The sequence below is a fragment of the Rhipicephalus sanguineus genome, chromosome 2, assembly GCF_013339695.2.
Source record: "Rhipicephalus sanguineus isolate Rsan-2018 chromosome 2, BIME_Rsan_1.4, whole genome shotgun sequence".
NCBI lineage: Eukaryota > Metazoa > Arthropoda > Arachnida > Ixodida > Ixodidae > Rhipicephalus > Rhipicephalus sanguineus.
In genome coordinates, this window is record NC_051177.1 from 51,113,165 (window position 1) to 51,134,967 (window position 21,803).

Below are 21,803 nucleotides of genomic sequence, written 5' to 3' on the forward strand. Positions count from 1 at the left end.
GAATCCATATTGCCTATTTTTGGTCTCTTGACATTGTGCCCCTCATTTTTCATCTGGTTCTTCCACTTGTAGCATTCCTTATTTTGTAATATCTTGAACCATATTGCAGTGAAAAACGAAACGTTTTCAAGCAAACAGCAGTGCCACAACAGAACAACATAATGGGTAATAGTTGGTGTATATTTGTACTTTTTTTAGTGTGCAGGCAGTACATTACTAGGAGACAGCAGTGTATTAAAATATTAAAAAAAAGAAGACGGAAGGAAGAAGTTTAAATTAACCATGAGTCGAACCCACAGACAACAGCACTACCAAGCTGTCCGCGTTGCGCGTTAACCGGCTACACCACCCACGCGATTTTCTTTCTTTCTTTTTCTTTATTGGATACCGCCCGTGCGCTTGGCAGTGCGAAGGCTTCATTTTTTTTAGTAAAAGCTGCGACCTATAATATCTGTGTTCTACTTAATAACCATCGCGCCAATTAAATCAGTGCTACGTCGTCAACACCCGGCGTGATCTAGATATGAATAGCTCCGTACTGTTCCGAGACGCGCTAGTTGCGATCTCGCTCGATCACTAACTCCGCACTGAACAAAGGCTAATTACCTCAATAAACAAAGATTTTCTACCGTACAGGGAGCTCTAATGTACGTGCTAGCGTCGTAAGTACGTAGCGGCGACACCAGCAGAGTACGATAGCTTGTTAATTCATTTTGCTTCGACGCAATGTACGTACGAAATGCCACTGTTTGAAAGAGAAAATGCTGTCTTATGTGAAAATTCTACTATTTTTTAATCGACCTCTGATTAAATAAGAACGCACTGTACATAGAAGTAATGCAGAGCACTGCTTCTACCGCCGATGGAAAAGTAAAGCGCACTGTCCGCGCTAGAAGCCTGTCGTCTGCTATGAAAACGCAAACAACAAAAAAGGCAAATCTGCTGAAGTACTATTTGGCTTACATTGCATAAATTGCTCTTCAAGATAAGCTATTATTTTCATTGTAAACTATTTTTTTCGAATAACATGCGTGCACTTTTTAATTTGACTCGCTCACGTATTTTTCTTTTTTTTTTCATCAACTCTACGAGCCAAAGCCATCCACAGTCAAAGCCAAATGTCATTTATTTTTTGTTCTGTGTCAGCGTCTCATGAGCTCGTTACGTCTTCAAGAACATTAATTTCATCTGAGAACGTGCCGCCCTCCCTTTTGCGATGTGCAAAGATCGTGCGCAAGTCGTGCGTTTTTTGGAGCGCCAGTCACGTACGAGTCGTTCAAGGAATCGAAGGAATGTACTACGGGCGCTCGTAGGACTCCGCAGCATGTCCGCAGCTGATGGCTGACGCCCGTGGCTACCGACACGAGACCGGCTACCGACTGCGTGACAGTATGAAAGGTAAGTGGCACATGTTATTATGCAAAGTACGCAACTCAGCGGAAGGCTGTGTTATCGCACGCGTACGAGGCGTTGTAGAGACGCAGCCTTATGCCCATTTGCGAGTGACAAACATTGTCATTGTCCCCGCTACCGATTCGCTATGACTACGCTCATACGAGCAGAAAGAGCCACGACGCATCGGTACGGCTTTACGGAAGGAAATTTGTAACAACTGAGATAACATGCATGCGTATGATGATCGATTTGTCTGATGAGCATCATAGTGAGCAGGACGCAGGCGTCACTCGCATTGCATCGTTGTTAAGACAGCAAAGCAATGCTGCAACGCCATTTACTGTGCAGCCTTGTGCTCACGTTCGTGTGCAATGCGATTCGTGTGCGAAGCGGTATAATAAGCTGAAACTAATGGTGAAGTGTTGACTATGCGCTTAGACACTGACTTGAACTGGGTAAACGTAATAATGTTAATAGTGAGCTGGAGCCGTGTTTTCAGCATAGCGTAGAGACTTGTTCGTGCAGTATGTGCGTGTGTATCACCTTCACTTGTCGGTAATATTGTACGAACGAGCATCCACGATTATGAAAACTGGCATGCACAATGCGAGCTTTCATATTCTGTCAGAGTGACCATGTGAACCTTATCCGAAGCAGCAGATTTCATATTCTGTCGGTGTTGCTTTTTATACATGAGTGTACTGCCTTCACGTAGTTGTATACATTACACTGCTGTGTGGTAGTGGTTTAATTAGCATGGTACTGTGCGGTTGCTTATGTAAACACGTTAGGAGGCAGAAGGATCTGAATAGGCTAGTTGTCTCATGAGGAATGTAAGTGTGCTAGCACAAACAAGACAAGGACAGAAGAAAGACGTAGCAACAGGACCAGCACTCTTACGCGTCTACCTTCTGTCCTCATCTTGTTTGTGCTAAGACACGTAGGTGCATATAATTTAGCAACAGGCTGTTTATGTAATGCTTTTGTTGCCCATTTAATGCTTCAGAACAAATAAAATAGATTGTGCATATATAAACACGCCTTGACAAAGCAAATTTCATGCTGTTATGCCGAACACCTAACAAAAGCCTGTCACGTGGTCACTTGCTTTTGTTTCAGCTTCTGAATACTGTTTATTTTTATTAGTTTCTAACTTCAAGAAATTGCACGTCAAATTGATTAATGCTTCTTGACCTTATAATAAGTGCATTGAAAGTATTGCACGCTGTTACAAAGTGTGACCTTACACATATTCAATGCTGCTGCCTGCACAGCTCTGTCATGCTTACTGTTTCTCATGTCTCCCTAGCTTATTGCTTACCGTAAAATCCCGAGCAAGCGCCCCCCCCCCCTCCCTTCTTCGGGAGATTTCAAATATGCGACCCATTCTCTCCTCCCACCATTTTCACTGTTTTCATTTGTCCAACGAGTGTGAATGAAAACAGGGAATGCATGCGTATTCAATAAAGCATTTCATTAGAAGGACGGGTGTGCATTTTGTATTCTTAGCGGCTCATCCACGGCCACCTTCAATTTTGATTCATGACCGAGCAAGGGCCCCCCTCCAAATCTTGTCGGATTATCCCTCACTGTAGGGGTGGCGCTTGCTCAGGATTTTACGCCAGTGTTTCTTACTTTCCTCTTTTTAGACACATGCATACAAGCGCGGTAAGGTAGGCCGCTTTGCTAGAGAGAAAATTGGTGCAGTCGAATATGTAAATAATCCTCGTACCTCTCAGGAGTCGCATACACCTCGCATAGCATGTATAATGTACAGTACTCACGGATTGAAATAGGACACTTGGAGCGCATATGGCCGCCGGTATATGCAGCGCCGCTCGTGGATCCTCATGGAACCAAGGTGGTGCATTGGGGTATAAAGCAAGGGGGAGAACATCTACGCAGCAGGATTGCTCCTTCCGGTCGCCAACAAGCCGGCCTGTAGTTGACCACGCTGAGAGTGTGGCGCTGGAAGGCTTGCGCGCTTTCATATGCCGACCCAAATGGCTTGCCGGTGTGCACCTCTTATATTGCTGCGCGAGCAGAGGGCGCTCTCGTTACACGCGCTTTGGTGATGCAGCACGAATGCTGTGCAAGACTAAGGGATTGTGCCTTACAGTGTGCATGTAAGCAGTCTATTCTGCCAACATTTAAGTGCAGGGCCCGCTATCGTCGCGGTTAATCGCAGTGACAAATCACGGTGAAATGAAATAATGTCTGTGTTCTTCCCGCTTTCTTCGCCCATGTTCAACGCCCAATCTGCATCGTGTTGCAAGCAGCGGCCAATGTAGCGTCAACGAACACATGTAAGGCACAATCTCTTAGCTGAATCCTGTGTCTTACTTGCACAGCGTGCGTTCCACATCGCCAAAGCGCGTGTAACGAGAGCGTCCTCTGCTCGCGCCGCAATATAGGAGGTGCGCACTGGGGAGCCATTTCGGTTGGCATACGAAAGCACGCAAGCCTTGCAGCGCCACGCTGGCAGTGTGGTGAACTAAAAGGCCGACTAGTTGACGACCGGAAGGAGCAAACCTGCTGCGTCGATGTTCTCCTCCTCGCTCTATACCTCAATGCAACACCTTCGTTCCATGAGCACCCACGAGCGGCGCTGCATATACAGACGGCCATGTGCTCCGAGTGTCCTATTTCAATCCATGGGTACTGTGCACTGCACATATAATCCCAATTAGCTCTGATCGATTCATTTGTTCAGTTATGCTCTGCTTAAAAAGCGCAAATGAAGGGAAGGTGTTGGCATTTGTCGGTTTGGTGCATTACCTGGCCATCCTTTTTTTAAATTATTTTTTGTTCTTACTTTAAGAACTATGGCAGCGCAAGTTAGGAGGCAGACACGAACAAAGTGATGCTCAACACAAAGCCTCAAATGCTAGTTGATAGTTTTATACAGGCAAAAGGGACAGAAAACTGGAAAACAGGTAGGGGGGGGGGGATAAGTGGGTCTGAGTCCATTTAGTTATGCATCACTGTCGGGAGAAAATGAAAAGTGTAAGAGCAGTGAAAGTAGTGTCACATATGGTTGCTGAGTCGGTTGGCCTTCAAAAGTCACAGCCGCACTTTTGTGGCTTTCAGCAGCCTTGATATTGTGACAAAGTAGGACAGTAGCACTGGCAATTGGGCGAGTTGGTACGGATGCATAGATTTAGCACGGTGCAACAATTCAGACGAAAAGACGAACAATCGATGGCACTTGTGTTTGTGTGATCATTCATTTTTTCATCTGCCTTGTTGCGCCGTTCTAAAAGTAGGAGAGACAAGAAAAACCAGAGAGCATGACAGATTGACCGGCTTTATAGATACTGAACAAGCAGTGGCCTCATTTTTTCATTGAACTAAGGAACCCATACGTTTCATTGTCGTCACCATGCCCTGGCAGGTACACGTGAAATCTGTGCGGCATTTGGCCCATGCTGAAAATTGTGTTACATCGTCATCGCTATGCCGTGGCACATACACACTTCAATATGGTCGTGGGAGTATGCACAACTATGGTCCTGACATCTTGTTCAACATTCTATTTGGCTGCCAAGAGAATGCCTTGTAATCAGAGGCTCAGAATAGAAGCCAGCATGTGACAGCTCTCAGCATGTGTTCTGCACAGCACTGTTTTGCCCCAAGCTTCTAAAATCATGCTTTGTTTATGGTACCACTCATGCAGAATTTGCCTTTGCTGCTGCATTACTATCGTCTAATCTCATTTGTCGTAAGTGTAAATACAGTGAAACCTCGGTGATACGATCACAGATGATACGAATTTCGGGGTGATACGAATTTTTCGTTGGTCCCGGCCAAGGCCCATTAGCCTGAATGCAATGGAGTACGGTTGTTGCGAACCAATTTTCACCCAGTGACGTTTGATACGAACGTATGCTACCGCACAGGTACGAAGAGGTGCTGTTGGTGCTGTCCTGGAAGATGCACCAAGCACGTGCGAGCGCGGGAACGCAAGCGTGGGCATGCGCGCCGCACCGCCAAATTGTCAGAATCACGGTATCAGAAAACACTTTTCTTACGGTCAGAATAAACCCTCAGAGATGCATCACGGCCTCCGAGATTGTGTGCCCGAATCTTTGAAGCTCTTAAGTGCCTCCGTGTGCCTTCGCATTTAGATTACAGAGGATATTAGTGCCATGCTTCTTTTTCTAATGCGTTGATGCGGGCTCCTGTCGTTGTACTGTGTTTACACGTGCGTGCCTCATGCATCAGACATCCTATGAAAGGTGGACGAGGACCAAAAGAAGACCAGGACGGTCTTTGCGAAGGAGTCATGCCTCACAGCGTCAACATGCACGACCGTTGATTTCGCACTTGTGCGGGCATGGCCGTAAATATCCCAAAAACATCCCCAACACCTCCACGATAACAAAATCATAACACAAGACCGTGGTTCTGTAATTTTGTGGCCTTGATCCATGGCGTCAAAGCGCTTCTTTCGTTACTTTTACTGCAGTACTCTGGTGTCATGAAAAAAAAAAACATACTAAAATTTTAAAGGGGCTACTGCTGTCGCGGGTCACAACGCACCTGGTTCATTAATTAAATATGCGTGTATGGGCCATATATTTATCAGTACTGGTATGATTGCCGACATCTAAAAACTTAACTGACAATCGTTCAGGGTTCTTGCGGACATTGCTGCGGCCCTGAAAAACAATAAATGAAAATGTACGCCAGCTTTCTTTTGTCGCATGCTAATTTTTCATGCTTTCTGCTGATACGAATTTTGGATGATACGAATATTTTTGGTAGTCCCGTGAGATTCGTATCACTGAGGTTTCACTGTAGTAGTGGGGCATGCTCATGCATAAATATCGTTCCTCTCCTGAACTTTTGGAATGGCTATCAACGGAAGAGTGTCTGAAGATATTTCACCACCATAGAAAGGAGATGAGATTTGTCTCGTTTCTGTCTTGTCTCCCTTCTATCGAGGCTACATGTCCTGTGTATTTCAGTTGAGGGGTGATTCTACAAGAGATCAAACATGCATGTCCAGTCGATATTTTTGTTTTGTCTGGTTTTTTTATGTTATGCGGGCACATTGAAAGCGCGTGGAACCGAAAATTTTATTTCCAAAAAACGCTCCCAGCGTGGCAAAAAAATATTTGAAAGCGGCGCGCGGCGTCCTGTTTTTCCTCACTGCAATATTTTAAAATTTTACGGCCGAATTTAACGCGAACTATAAATTCTGTGTCGAAAACTTTTTCTGTTGATTTTAATACACATTACTGCGAATTACATCCATGCTTTCTTTATGCCGTCCTCAAAAGGGGAAAAATGTGAAAAAATGACAAACAGGGCCCAAATCAAAAAAGTTTGCCAAGTTTGATGTGCCTTGGTGCCTTTTCTATTTCACACAGGAACTTCAAAACAGTGTCAAATACACAAAAAAGCCTTTGCAACATTTCTGCTGTAGATCGTTTTCCTACAGGCAGCGCAAAAGTAGAAGGATTGATTGTTGGGCGAGTTGGTAATTCATGATGAAAGCAAATAGCGCGAGAAAACGTAAGACTAGACGAAGAAGGCTACAGCACAAGCGCATACTAACAACTGAACTTTTATTAGAAAGACGAAAATATATAGGCAACCCAAACCACATGTTCACCACAAACACAACCGAAAACCTTAGATGTGCGCATCCAGGTATGTTATCTCTGCCTTAGTTAACGCAAGGGAAGGCTTTGCCACACAGTCATCTCCAGCTTTCAAAATGAAAAAAGCCTCAACTAGCTCACGTGCCGTCTGGTCCCTATGATGTGCGAGCACTTTCGCATCAGACAAGCGAGCAGTACACCTACACTCACGGCAGTGCAGGGCCAAATTAGACGACGGCTGCCCATTCAAAGATCGACGGTGATCTTGCAGGCGCGCATTCAGACAGCGGCCTGTTTGTCCTATATAGTATTTACCGCACGTGAAAGGCACCTGATATACAACCCCCTTGCCACAAACCAAAGGGCTGTCCCTGTGTTTCACCTTACACTCATGCCATTTCTGCGCAGTCCCATCCACCTTCCTTTCAACAGCGGCGCATACTCTACCAAGCTTATTCTTGGCCGAAAAAACAACATCTATATCATATCTGGCACCAACCTTCTTGAGACGATGGGAAATACCGTGCAAGAAAGGGATACTAGCGGGGATACCTGTTGTGTGAAAGTTTCAATAAGCAGCTGGACAGGCTCCGAGAAGCGCGCTATCCTACTGCTAATTTGGGCCGCCTGTGTGAAAGGATTCTCGCGATTTTAAATCTGAGTTGAAAGGCTCAGTCGAAAATGATAGGGTACGTGAGAAAAAGCCTCTCGCTAGTATCCCTTTCTTGCACGGTATTTCCCATCATCTCAAGAAGGTTGGTGCCAGATATGATATAGATGTTGTTTTTTCGGCCAAGAATAAGCTTGGTAGAGTATGCGCCGCTGTTGAAAGGAAGGTGGATGGGACTGTGCAGAAATGGCATGAGTGTAAGGTGAAACACAGGGACAGCCCTTTGGTTTGTGGCAAGGGGGTTGTATATCAGGTGCCTTTCACGTGCGGTAAATACTATATAGGACAAACAGACCGCTGTCTGAATGCGCGCCTGCAAGATCACCGTCGATCTTTGAATGGGCAGCCGTCGTCCAATTTGGCCCTGCACTGCCGTGAGTGTAGGTGTACTGCTCGCTTGTCTGATGCGAAAGTGCTCGCACGTCATAGGGACCAGACGGCACGTGAGCTAGTTGAGGCTTTTTTCATTTTGAAAGCTGGAGATGACTGTGTGGCAAAGCCTTCCCTTGCGTTAACTAAGGCAGAGATAACATACCTGGATGCGCACATCTAAGGTTTTCGGTTGTGTTTGTGGTGAACATGTGGTTTGGGTTGCCTATATATTTTTGTCTTTCTAATAAAAGTTCAGTTGTTAGTATGCGCTTGTGCTGTAGCCTTCTTCGTCTAGTCTTACGTTTTTTCGCGCTATTTGCTTTCAGCAAAAGAAGAAAAAAATAGTTAAAAGAAGCAACTTTTTTCTAAAAAGCTCGTCTTCAAAAAAAATAAAATAATAAAAACTCCAGTCTCAATTCTGACGACAATTTTTTATCGAAAAGCACTTATGTCAATGAAAACGCGGTTTTAATATCATATGCCCTCATTTGCATTATTCAGGAGATATAACAGGCCAAAATGACCCTTGCTGTGTGTGCTCACTTCAGTGCGATTTATGGTCGTTATCAGCTTGCATTGTGCGTAAATCTAGTTTTAATTGTTTTGCTGCAGCAAAACTTTGCTCTGGTGACTTGTCAAGAAAAATGTGTTCTCAGATTTTGTGTCTAGCATGTGCGAAAGTGCTAAAGGGCTAATGCCTACGCAGTTTGCAGCCTACAACCTGAACTTACCCTGCCATTATTCGCTAATCAGGAGCACGCAAGACACCGTGAGCACATGGTTTAGGTAACTTTGCCAAAACTCGCCTTGCACCCCAAACAAAGCATCTGTATGCAGCGGCAGGCCAGCTTAATCTGTAACTAAATGCCAAAATCCGGCCATAGGTCGGCAAAAATATTGGAACTCACTCAGACTCACTTAAAAAATATATTTTGCACTGAGAGCTCACTCGGACTCGGACTCACCGAAATTTTCCTCAGCCAGACTCACTCGGACTCAGACTACTAAACTTTTTCTCAACTGGACTCACTCGGACTCAAACTCACCAACATCTTGCTCAGCCGGACTCACTCAGAGTCAGACTCACGGCTTGAACTGAGTCTGAGTGAGTCGACTCATGAGTTCGCTGGTGTAAAGTTAGCTTTTCCGATCATGGTGTAAATGCTCTTTAACGCCAATATCTCACATAATCGGTGCTCTACAATACACCTTTTGATCTTATACCTTCAAATAGTAGTTATGAGTGGTTGCAATCCAGTAAGGACGTTTTTATGAAATGTGCGACTCACATGAGATATTTCTATCAAGAACTTCCCATGCAAGAGTTTGCGGGAGGAGGTAATGGAACCCTCCCTTAGCACCACCGCCCCCACTCACACCTCTTATCAATAAACATTGTGGTGGAGCATGAACGCTAGTGCGTTGAGGCACGTGTGAATAGATTTGAGTATAAATGTAAGCCGGTGTAAGGCTGATAGTAATGCCGATAGGTGAGTAGATAAGTCCATTGGCCGGCAATGAAGGGTGGAGCTCGCTCAGACTCGCTCAATAAATATATGTTGCGCTTAGGGCTCACTCGGACTCAAACTCACTAAAGTTTCCCTCAACCGGACTCACTTGGACTCAAACTCACCAACGTATTGCTCAGCCGGACTCACCCAGACTCAGACTCACGGCTTGATCTGAGTCTGAGTGAGTCGACTCATGAGTGAGTTTGCCGACCTATACAATCAGCAGGCGCACTGTTATTGAGGTGCTTTCTCACTGCCTGCTTGCTTCCCTTTCATTACGTGCATTGTACACTCTAACCATCTTCCCCATTCAACGCACACTGTGCTAAACAGCATACGTAAAAAGTTATCTCAGTCATTTCTGAGTCGTTAATTTCGCTTCCCGCTATCATGTTTTCGGCGTCGCAGGTAACGTCTTCCTGTATCATCTTAACCTTTACCTCAGCATTTCAGCAGCCAGAAAATGTGCGGTGCGGCACGATTAAGCCATAAGTGGCCGAAGCTGCCCAATTTATGATGTTTTGTTGGCACTTTACTAAAGTGCTTTCCCACGTTGAGAACAGCAGACGTCACTGGTGGCGCCAGACGGGCATTATCCTTAATTTTGTCAAGGAGTCTGGCCCACAAGTTAATTATCACACCCCAAAGCATTTAGACATCCTTGGTCATAAAATATGAAACCATGAGTAGTTAAGTGAACAAATGTGTGCGGCGGTGTTCAGTATAAACGTTTCGACTTGGTCTAGCTGTTCACTACACAGGATGCATGCAGCCCATGGCTAGATTTGAGTATTCTGTGCCGATTACTTACGCATCCGCAAAAAGAAGATTGCCGACAAAAACATTTTCGTTGCGTCAATTTTCTTTCATTCCTGCTTTTGTTGTTGTCTTCCTCCAGAAGCTACTGCCATAGGATGAGGATCTTCGCGACACCTGTGAGGTCTGCTAGCATTGCTTTATGCGCCTCAAGGAAAATCTGTCTACATCTATGAGAATTGCGATGAGGTAGTCGAGGCATTTCTTCAGGAAGAAGAAGCGATTGATATCTTGAACAGGTGCGCCCACCTTTCCTCTGATGCCTGTAGGTGAGGTTCTAGGCTGCAAACTACATATGCGTTAGCCCTTCAGAGGATGGCAGCAGCCCATTTTCGCACACGCTAGACACAAATAAAATCTGAGAACACATTTTTCTTGACAAGCTACCAGAGCAAAGTAGATTTACGCACAATGCAAGCTGATAACCACTGATCACACTAAGTGAGCACACACAGCAAGGGTCAGTTTGGCCCGTTATATCTCGTGAACAAAGCAAATGAGGACATATGATATTAAAACTGTGTTTTCACTGACATAAGCGCTCTTCAATAAAAAATTGTCGTTAAAATTGAGACCGGTGTTTTCTTCATCTTATTTCTTGAAAATGGACCTTTTTTAAAAAAAACTGGCTTCTCTAACTATTTTTTTTCTTCTTTTGCGCTTCCCGTAGGAAAACGATCTCCTATAGAAATGTTGGAAATGTTCTTTTCTACATTTGACATTGTTCTGAAGTTTCTGTGTGAAATAGAAAAGGCGCCAAGACGCATCAAACTTAGCAAACTTTTTTGATTTGGGCTGTGTTTGGCATTTTTTCACATTTTTTTCCTTTTGAGGACAGCATAAAAAAAGCATGGATGTAATTCACAGTAATGCATAATAAAACCAACAGAAAAAATTTCAACACAACGTTTATACTGCGCGTTAAATTTGCCCGTGAAATCCAAAAATATTGCGATGAGCTAAAACAGGATGGCCACACGGCCACCTCCAAATAGTTTTTTGGCACGCTGGGAGCGTTTTTTGGAAATAATATTTTCGGTTCCATGCGCTTTGAATGTGGCCACTTAACATATAAAAAACCCAGGCAAAACAAAAATATCGATTGGACAGGCATGTTCGATCTCTCGTGGAATCACCCTGAGGTAATTTTTGCATCTCTTTCAATGTAGTTGCACCATCAGTATCCAAATGTGCCATTTAAAAAAAAAAAATGCTGCCCAGAATATCCCGTTAACTGGAGTTGTGGTTGTGCTGCCGTGACCTAGCTTAGTGCTCTCTTTACATACAGTATAAACATTCACCTTGAACATTACGGTTGGCTTTAGATGGATTGTGGCAGTTCAGAAAAATAAGTAAAATGAAGGTTGCATATGCAGAGCTTAACTGCTAAGAAAGAATGCCTGAGTTCGCCTCTTCAAAATGGGAGCTGTTTCTTCTGCAGAAGTTTGGATGTCATGTTTTAAATTCTAAAAACCTCTTCTGCGACCTTGTGCAGGTCGATCTTGGCCCACGACTGTAAATGGAAAACCAAAAGTGGCGGTGGCGGTGTTCTCTGTCAGAGAAACAGCAAAAGTACTATCGCACAACGAAACATTGCACAACTGAAGCATCGCCTGTGCCTCATGCTGCTGTTTCATGAAAGATCAAGGTCATCGCCCTTGGAGGGACTTTATGCATGGCAGCGTGAGTGGCTGAATGGTCTTCTTTTTGTTCTGTCTTAGGCCGAATAATAGTATCCAAGTGCAACCTCGACAAAAAGCGCAATGGTGACAATGACGTCGTCCACTTACAAGTGCACGCCTCAGTTTTTACACAGGAATGTCAGCAGCCTCAACGTCATCCGGAAATCCAGTCTTGCTGCTCAAGCAGAAGGAAGGAAAAAGAGAGACAGGATAGAGAGTGGCCTTTTTTCTTCTTTCTGCTTGTGCAGCAAGACCAGAAATTAGTATGAACCAGCTAATCTGCAAAGAAGTATTGTCTCAACATTATATTTGCACAGTACACGTGATGAGGTCTTGCTTATGCTGGCATGTAAGAAATTGGAGCGTTTTACTTCTGTCAGGCAACGGGAAGCTGGGAGGGCGTAAACAAATGGTGCTCCACAGTTTTCATGAATGCAGGAGTGTAACTGTTCATCGACAAGTTCTTTTGGTTTTTTCTACAATAGGAAGTCAGGTCTTCAGGTTTCATGCAAATACGTCTGTAACGGTTCAATAGGGAGGCAACTACTGGCCTTTCACAAGTGTTTGGAAGAACAACATTATGTTCAGGTACTGGGCAATGCATACTCTCTCTGTAAACATTGAAAGAGAGTGCTCCATTATTCCTGTTTACCAATACATTCAAAAAAGGTAGTTTCCAGTCTGCCTCCATCTCCACCATGAACTGAAAGAAATCTACTTGATAGATTAGATGCATTTGGAAGCTTCCAAAGCAGAGCGATTAATCACACACACAAAAAAAGATAATATTCATAGCACACAAAAATAATTGGTTTTGGGCTGAAAGAAGCAATGGAATTATATTCCAGCCACTGCATTGTCAGATTCGTGGTGTGCCTTGGACTTGCACTTAACATGGGCTTTTCGAAACACACGTAGTTATTGCCCAGGGAAAAACTGAGGAGCCTCTTCAAGTCGTGAACATCGATTTGAGACCTTTCTTGTAGGGCTGGATGAGCGTTGAGAGCAGCAGTACGCACTTCAATGGTCATGTCAATGATAATATAAGTAACCAGAACTGTATACTTCCATGCCCACTGACATTGTTGTTGATGTGAAAGTCCACAACTCGCCAATGGGTGACTGTCACAGTGGCTGCAAAATCACGCCCTCACTTCTTTCAGCCCAACAAACAAACATTTCAGCCAAGCATTTTTGTGTGTTATGTACTATCTGCATCAAATGAAACCTGAACAGCGGCAAGCCTTCGCAATGGTATAGTGCGTGCCGTCCAGTTATCACCAGGGACGGGTGCGCGTATGCGCAGTGTGGCCAAACCGGATGCACGCGCCTGTCAATGGTAATGACAGGACGGCGCGCACTGTACCATTGTGAAGGCTTGCCGCTGTTTGGGTTTCATTTGACGCAGATAGTACATTATTGTTTTTGCCTGATTAAGTGCGCTGCTCTGAAAGCTTTCACACCCATTTAACTCTTTCCCTGGAGAGTTTTTTTTGGCCAATATCGATACAAAAATACCCATATTTTTTATTTGGCTGGTTGATTCTAAGTGTCTTGAAACAACTAAAAAAATTATTCAAGGACACTTTATTAGCATTATACATGCGACATATTTTTTGTATGTTATAAAATATGCAGATTGACTTCACCGCACTGCACCACGGAAAGCACCCTAACATCTCCAGCCTTCAGTGCAGAAAATGTCTCTTTGAAATTTGAAATGTAAAGCGCAATTGGACTAACGAGTCCTTGAAAACAAACCTTTAACGTGCTGGTAGGCGTTTGGTTACATCTAACGGCGTCCTCTGTCGACGTATTGAGGCACGATCGTCATCCGAATCCAGCAGTTTAGAGAAACTATGCTGCTTTTTGTAGTCACTGCCGCATTCACAGGAGAACTGCAATTCTTCATTTCACAACACTTCGGCAAACAAGCACTTTTTTTTTTTTGAATGGAGCTGTTGCAAGCAAGCACGCACCTCTTGCGCACAGAGGAGGATGCCATTTTCTAATTCCAGTTGCCAGAATCAAGCCCTTCCTTGACTAAAAGGAAGGTTTGGGCGTGTTTTTAAATTTTTTACTGTGCCATCTGTTGAAGCCAAAGAGAAGACAGCTAATTGAATCAGGGTAGCTTAACTGCGGCGCCTTCAAATGCTTGTTTCAGGGTGGACGAGCCTAGCTCGTCTTTGATGTGAGCGGTACGGTACAAATTGTGTGGACGAGCTCAGCTCATCTTTGGTAAGGAAAGGGTTAAACCATTGGGTAGATTCCAGTAAATTCACAGTAGAGATGGAGCAGATTAGAAATTAACATTCTTTTGGATCAGTTGGCAAACAGGAACAACAGAACACTGCATTCCTTCAGTGTTTACAGAAAGGATACACAGGGACTGGTACCTGAGCTTAATGTCTGCCCATCTGTGCATAATGTCTGCATTTGCCAGAGGTCAGCAGTTGCGCCTCTTGGACCGTTTACAGTCACATTTGCACGAAACCTGAAGATCTGACTTCCTAAATGTACAAAACTCAAAAGTACTTTTCGACAAATAGTTCCACTCTTGAGTACATGAAAACTGTAGAACACTGTTTGTCCAAACCCTCCTGGCCTGCCAGTATCCGACAGAAGTAATGCGCTTCTTACATGCCAGGGTAAGTGAGACCTCATGACGCGTACGGTGTAATTATGATGATGGGGCTGCTAACCTTCCTGCGTACAAACTTGGGCAAGGGCTCATATGGGGAAAAGACAAGCTGCCAAAAGAAGTCCTTACAGGCATTTTCTGCAAGATTCCCTGAGCAGACTGGGCGAGTGTCTACACCAGGGAGACTTACACAGCAGCTGCACCAACTTCATAACAATGTCGATAAGAAAAAGATGACGGAGCACGCAAGAAACAACTGAGCACAATACAGACTGGGTGAATTGTATATAGTACAATTGGTCAGTAAAGAAAATGGAAGTCATGTTTGTATCTAAAATCCTTTGAGATACAAGCGCTTTTCTGTTGTACTTTCTTCCATTACGATCAATGCAATCGTGTTGCCCTTTTTTGCTGGTGCCCTCGAAGGCTGTGCACATATGAGCTTAGAAGCTCCCATGATTCCAAGTCTCTTCATGGGATTAATTTTAGTGTCAGTTTCACCGGCATTGTTGAACTTGATACGGTAATCGTGTTTTTCACAATAATGGTTGAGAGAATCGCGCTCTGAACAACACTCACTTTGGAGGATTGGCTTAAGAAATGGATAGGCTAACAGAAATGGACTTACTATATAATTTGTGTGATTGTTGAAAAAAAAGTTAGAATAATCAGTATGAATTAATAATGGTTATTTCAAAATTTAGATCAAAATGAAGGGACAAGGGGGCAGCACTAGAATGAATACAAAGGACAAGAAGACAGGACATGCGCTGTGTCCTGTCTTCTCGTCCTTTGTATTCGTCCTAGCGCTGCCCCCTTGTCCCTTCATTATGAACCCAAACCAACTCGCCTACCTATTTGTGATTCTGTTAGATCAGAATCTTGATTCAGTAAAAGATTAATTGAATTTTAACTAAAAGAACCATATTAATCTAATTAATGCTGAAGGGCCTCAAAACCAGCTTCACTATTTTTAACATTTCAAGTAAATGTGTGCTTTGAGTTCAAACTTTTGCAACGATAAACAATGCCAAACATAGCCACGGAATAAACAACAATCTTGTGCTCCTCTTTGGGCCTTTCGGTATCCCCAGAGTTGGTAGTGACGTGACCAGAAAATCTGGTCATGTCAGCAGCTAAGAGAACCTGTTTGTCTGCCTGCAGGTATGCGTATTCGCTGCTTATCCTTCTCGCACAGTGAGGAGAAATACTTGCCCAGGAGGAGAGATAAGTTAACGAATGGAGTGTAGCGCATGAAAGAGTGAAACGAGGGAGGGCTGCATTTTGATCATCATACGCATGTGACTCCCCTAATAGAGCAGCATTTCAAAAAATTCTCGTGGCCACATGTTCACTGTAGTAAGGCAGAGTGACCGCGACTGGTATGCAGGAAACACGACTCGTGTAAAGGAAGTGAGGAAATTTGAAGTAAGGCACGTTGAAGCAGAATATCTTAGGAAAAAAATTGCTAGTCATGTGATATATACAGCTACACAGGTTATTACTTGTATGCTATGCGTAAAGAACACTTCCGCGTTTAACAAAATAATTCAAGCATCCTTATCACTTTGTTAGATCGAGTTTTCACTGTAATCACTCAGTTCTTCTGTACCTGTTACATTCATAATATGAAAGTTAGCGAAAGTTAGTTTGCCTAAAATAACCTTCCTCATTCATGTTTTCAATTGGGAAAAGTTTATTACCTGTTACAGGGAACAGAGTAAGGCACAAGGATGTCTTGTGGGCTAAGCAGGCATATAGATGACTGTCCAATCTAGCATGCAAGAACAACTGATTTATTCTCTCGAGGTGTTTTCTCAAGGAGCCTTAGCAATACACAGGGCCGCAACCAAATGAAGCTGAAAAGCAAGACGATGGCTCCACAAAATATGACACCCCCCGGTCCCCTTAGAGAAAATAATGCAAATGAAAAAAATGTACATGTTTGCTGTTGGGACATACAGAGGTGATGTTCTCAAACAGATGGTTCTGGCACCCACTTGTTTTTAACACACCCTAATTCAACATAAACCAATTTTAAGCTGGGAAAAAATGCAGCATATGCCTCCTATTTTTAAACCAGAAAAGAATGCAGCACACAGAGTTTATGACTTGACATATCCTGATACGTAATATTTATTTTCACCATTCTCACACATGAACTGCATGCTTTTTAAATAAGTCTGCTGCTATCATGCCTCAACTTCACCAATTCAACCTTTGATGCATGCAATATTCAGAATATGAAGGACACATTTCATGATCTGTTGTGGCAAAATTTTATACCTAAAGCTTTTTAAATGAGCTTTCCTATTAAACCAGCACATTACTGTCGCCACTCTTTATACATTACATGGGAACTGTTTGGTCACCACCTTGTTGATTGCTTTACTGCTTTTGTGAGTGCTACAAACACAGTTTTGGTCGAGTAGTGAATTGTAATGCGTGTGGAATTTTCAGACGTGTTTGCTTGAAGAAATGCTGCATGCTGTAGCTGAGTAACTATGCTACTCATGTTATTTACATTCTGCTTAAATATCAGTGCTTGAAATGTGATAAGCTTGTTATATCTGTTAGGGCTCTAACCACTTTTTGCAGGTTGCACAGCCACCTCATAACTGTTCCGTTGGCAATAGATGTCAGTATTTGTGCCCTGTGTGAAAATTTCGTCTAAAATAAAATTCACTTTTGCTTTATTTCAGATGGTTCGAGTTCCACACGGAGAATCCTGAAGCTAATTCTTCCAAGGCAGAGCGGGGCATGCTGAAAGTTATCAGAAGGCCGAAAGAATAAATCGGTGGTTCATCTGCATGTACAACCATCGTCAAGTGTTATCATGTACTGTTTTTTGCAGCTGCATAATATTAAACAGTCCGAGTCTGCCCCAGCAGCCCGTATGGGTAACAGATGTTTTGATTAAGACTTCTTTTATGATGTCTCTGAAAGTAAGGCAGTATGCATTCAATGAATTCGAATTATTTCATAAACATGGCTTCATGTGGTTGGATAAACCAGTTGCATAAATTGATGTGATATTTCCAGGAATGACAAGTTCCCTGTGAGATTCACACACTAGTTTTCTCACGCAATTGACTAGGTGGCAGTGTAAGGTGTCTAATAGAAATAGTGATAGGAACCACCACAGTTCTCGAAGTGGCTGACACCAACTAACTTTCCATAAGTACCAGTGAAAGATGGCTTATTATTTGATGGCAACACTGTTCCTCAGATGTGCACCGTAGAGTAGCTCTAGGTCCCTGTCTTTATATGTTTAATATGCTACACTGCCCAGGTGCAGCAATATATGACACCCAAAATATCACAACGACGGTAAATCGTGCTGTCTCTGTGTGTTCGTCCATCGTCTTTTCCGCTGTTATTTTATGATTACGACCCAAAATATAAAAAGCTGATATATGGGCATATAAAAATTCGCCAGATATGGCCATATATGACATTATATAGGGATCCCATATATGGGTATATTAAAAATTGGGCAGATATGGACTTATATGGCCATATAAGGCCATATATGAGAGCCCATATATGGGTATATTAAAAATTGGGCAGATATGGACTTATATGGCCATATAAGGCCTTATATGGCCATATAAGTCCATATCTGCCCAATTTTTAATATACCCATATATGGCTTTTTTTATATAAGTCCATATATGGGATTTTTGTAAGGGATACTACCCAAATGAGATTTCGTCGTGCATTCCCGTTATACGTTCGGGATACGGGATGGGTTGCTTTCAACCATCTCTTCAACATATTCTCTCATACGTATATTTGTCCCTTACGAGAGATGAGAAAGAGCTCCACACTTGAGCGGTTTTGCCGGCGTGTGAAATGATTTCCGTTTCAGATACTGCAGTACATAGGCGTTCGCAGGGTGCCCCATTAGAGGGGTTGGGGGAGGCAAAGTGCTATCGCAGCGCCCCCCCCCCCTTCCCCCGGTGGTCGAATCCAACATGTAACATGCTTCACAATGTGTGAAGAAATGAAAACGAAGCAATGGCGAACTTCTCACAATTGCCTGCCTTTGGTCCCTGGCTTTCCGGAAGCAAGGATGGAAGGTAAGCAGTTCTTGGAATCCAACATGAGGGGCCTTCAGCCGCCATTAAATTGAAAAACGGCATGGTCATAACCCTGCTCCTTAAACAATGACGGGAAATTTCCGCCTGAGTAACGGTATAGGCAAAATTTGTCATCCCCTCCCCCCCCCCCCCCCTCCCCCCCCGTGCGAACCCCTTTGCCGCGGTATAAATGCTCCTAACGTCCTTGAGTTGTGCTCAACGCAGCCTTTGTCGGCCTGCCGTATAGTCGTGGCTTCCGAAATACTCGCACAGATCGACAACGTCGCCAGTATATTCGGGATCTACGCGGCGCGCAAATTTATTACAATTGCTGTGGCATAATTTTGAGAACACCAGCACAAAATTTAAGAAAACACGGACAGACAACGAAGCATACACACAGCATAGGTGCTGACCATTGTTTAACAAAAAAATCCTTTTGTCTGCGCGTGCGTGGCTCGTCATTGCATCAGTTAAATATGACATTCACATCAAAAAACGACTGAGTTGATATTCAGCGCCCGTGTTGTGCACGTGTATCCTTGTTCGTCTATGTTTTCTGAAAATTTTGCGCTGGTGGTCTGAAAATCGTGTAGAACAAAATAGCCCGCCAATACCACCTAGGCTGCTACATTGCTTAGAGGATTATAGTGCTTCATACGTTCAAGTGCCCGCTGCCGCATGTGAGCATAAGACCAACGAGGTAAAATATTTCTTTTTTACGCGAGGAAATCGAAGGCTGACTGGCGCGTTCGCGAGTCAGCCTTCGCTTTCCTCGCGTAAAGAAGAAATGAAATGCTTATAGTTATCTCTCATGCTTACACAGCACCTGAGTGAAGGGAGGCGCTGCTAATGCCATCATTGAGACTGCGCAGATAAATTTTGTGTCTACCTTCGTTTCCGCCACAGCGTAACCTTACAGTTGATGGTAGACGAAACCGTACCAACTATAGCTCGATCTTCTGTCCTTCAAAGGAAAAATATATTCCACTCACTGCCTTAATTTACGCTTTATTAGTCGTCTTCGACGAGCGAAATACTGAAATTGAGTCGAATGAGAGTATTCGAAGAAAACGTGCCGTCGAGCATTGAATGAAATATTTAAAAATTTGCATTTTCTAAAAGGGCTTCGAATATTACGCGTAAGAAATCACAAAATTTTAAACCTCGTAATTATACAATTTCAGTGATACCGTGAAATGTGGCAGCACGGAGTCCACTGATTGGAGCTACGTGCCCAGACGCAGTAACTTATCTTCATCCAAAACAGCGCAAATCAACGCTGGGTAATCTGCAGCGGACATTAATTCGGGATATATATATAGACTCTCGTGATGCCCTGTAATGACGGCGTACTTCCTTTAAACAACTTAAGAAAGAAAACGCATTCTAGTCATAAAATATCTTATGGCAAAAACAGCGCGCGAACGGACGGGACTAAGAAGGGTAACACAACACAAACGCTGTGTTCCCTTCTTCGTCCCATTCGTTTGCGCGCTGTTTTGCATGCCATAATGTATCACCAACTCGCCCAACTTTCGGTCACAAAATACCGCCAGTAAAGGCCCGGACGTTACAAAATCCTGTAGCAGGTTACCGCTTGAGCAGTTTCGCAATCATTCGAACCAAAGAAGATGCGAGTCTATAAGTATCGGTGAAATCTAGACACTGAGAAATAAGCCCCGCTTATGTAAGCATTCCCCGCTGGATACCCTGTACTGATTCTTATAGACTGATTCGAGCAAATGAGGCAGGATGACTCACCGTATGTCCGCTGCGCGCGCGATAATTAAACTTCACGGAGCTTGCTAATCCCAGCAGCACTGATCTGCTGAACAATCGGATTTTCGAGGCACGAGTAAACGCTCGTAAAGTAGGCGGACGAGCTTATAGCCTCGTTATTATGCACGCACGAGCACCACATGAGGCACTGCGCACCGAATCTGCGCGTTCAGCAGCATCGCTGCGTGGAAAGCGGCGCCATGTGAGGCAATTAGCATTCGACGAAGTCTTTGCGAAATGGGGGCACTGGGTTCCCAGTTCATCACTTCGTGGGGGAACGCAGACGTGTGTCTGAATGAGTGTAGTGTATACGTAGCAATGTACCTCTTTTCTCCGTATAGGTTTAAAACTTAAAAGGAACCGAAGAACTTCGCTTGCGTGGCTCAAGGAGAGAACTAGACTTGAGCATACTGCAATACTGCTGCAGCCAAACTTGAAAATAGTGTCTGCCTACACTGTAAACAAAAATTAGCCGAGATGGGAGCTTTTCCAGCATATGAGCCCCCAAAACCCACATGCCCCAATCATTTACTCCGTGGTAGCGGAGTGAAGTCGGCACATGTCGTCGTAAAACGCCCCTTGCTTAATGAGGGAGTTTATGAACGACATGACCTTGTTAAACTCCCCACGGAGTTTCAGGTCACGTGGTTAGAAACTCCCTATGGGAGGTTTAAAAAGTATGTTTGGTCGTGACGTGCGTGCGTGTGTGAATGTGCGTGCAGCACGCCGGTGTGAAGCTCCAGTGCCTTGTGTGGGTCCCCGTGTGAGCATTTGTCGACAGACAACGAAGTTATCAGTGCAGCGAGGATTTGCAACGGCCGGTTGGTTTGTGCAGACGTGTAGGACTATTTTCTCCACTGAACCGTTCTGGTCAGAGACAAGCTCAACTCGCGCCAGCGTCCGACCGCGAACACATCGAGCTGGCTGTCCCGTGTTTATTCTCCCGTCAAGTGGCAGTGCCCATGCACACAAGTGCAAGCCTCCGACACGCCACGGATACCTCGCTTCAACGTGCCGAGTTACGAAGAAGTGCGAAGAATAATTTCATCGGTAACAAAAGTAAGTTGTTGCGATCGTCAGCTGGTTGTTTCTGGAGTTTCACCGGCTAAAACTTCGAAGCAGTAAGAAGTAGGCTTCGCTACGTCGTCGGCATCAAGCCGGCCGGCGGCCGGTGTGAGAGCTGCGCCGGCGACGCGCTCGCTCCGACCACCGGCAACGCTTGCTTCCCGGAGTGTCACCGAAC

General features: G+C 44.1%; 1 long non-coding RNA gene across 1 annotated transcript; it reads left to right on the forward strand.

The window, feature by feature from the left end:
* The first annotated feature begins 1,116 nt into the window (after positions 1–1,116).
* On the forward strand, positions 1,117–17,579 carry LOC119381170 (uncharacterized). Its single transcript, XR_007415077.1, has 3 exons — positions 1,117–1,398; positions 11,869–12,056; positions 17,399–17,579. It is a non-coding gene; the product is annotated as an uncharacterized LOC119381170 (long non-coding RNA).
* Positions 17,580–21,803: the final 4,224 nt, after the last annotated feature.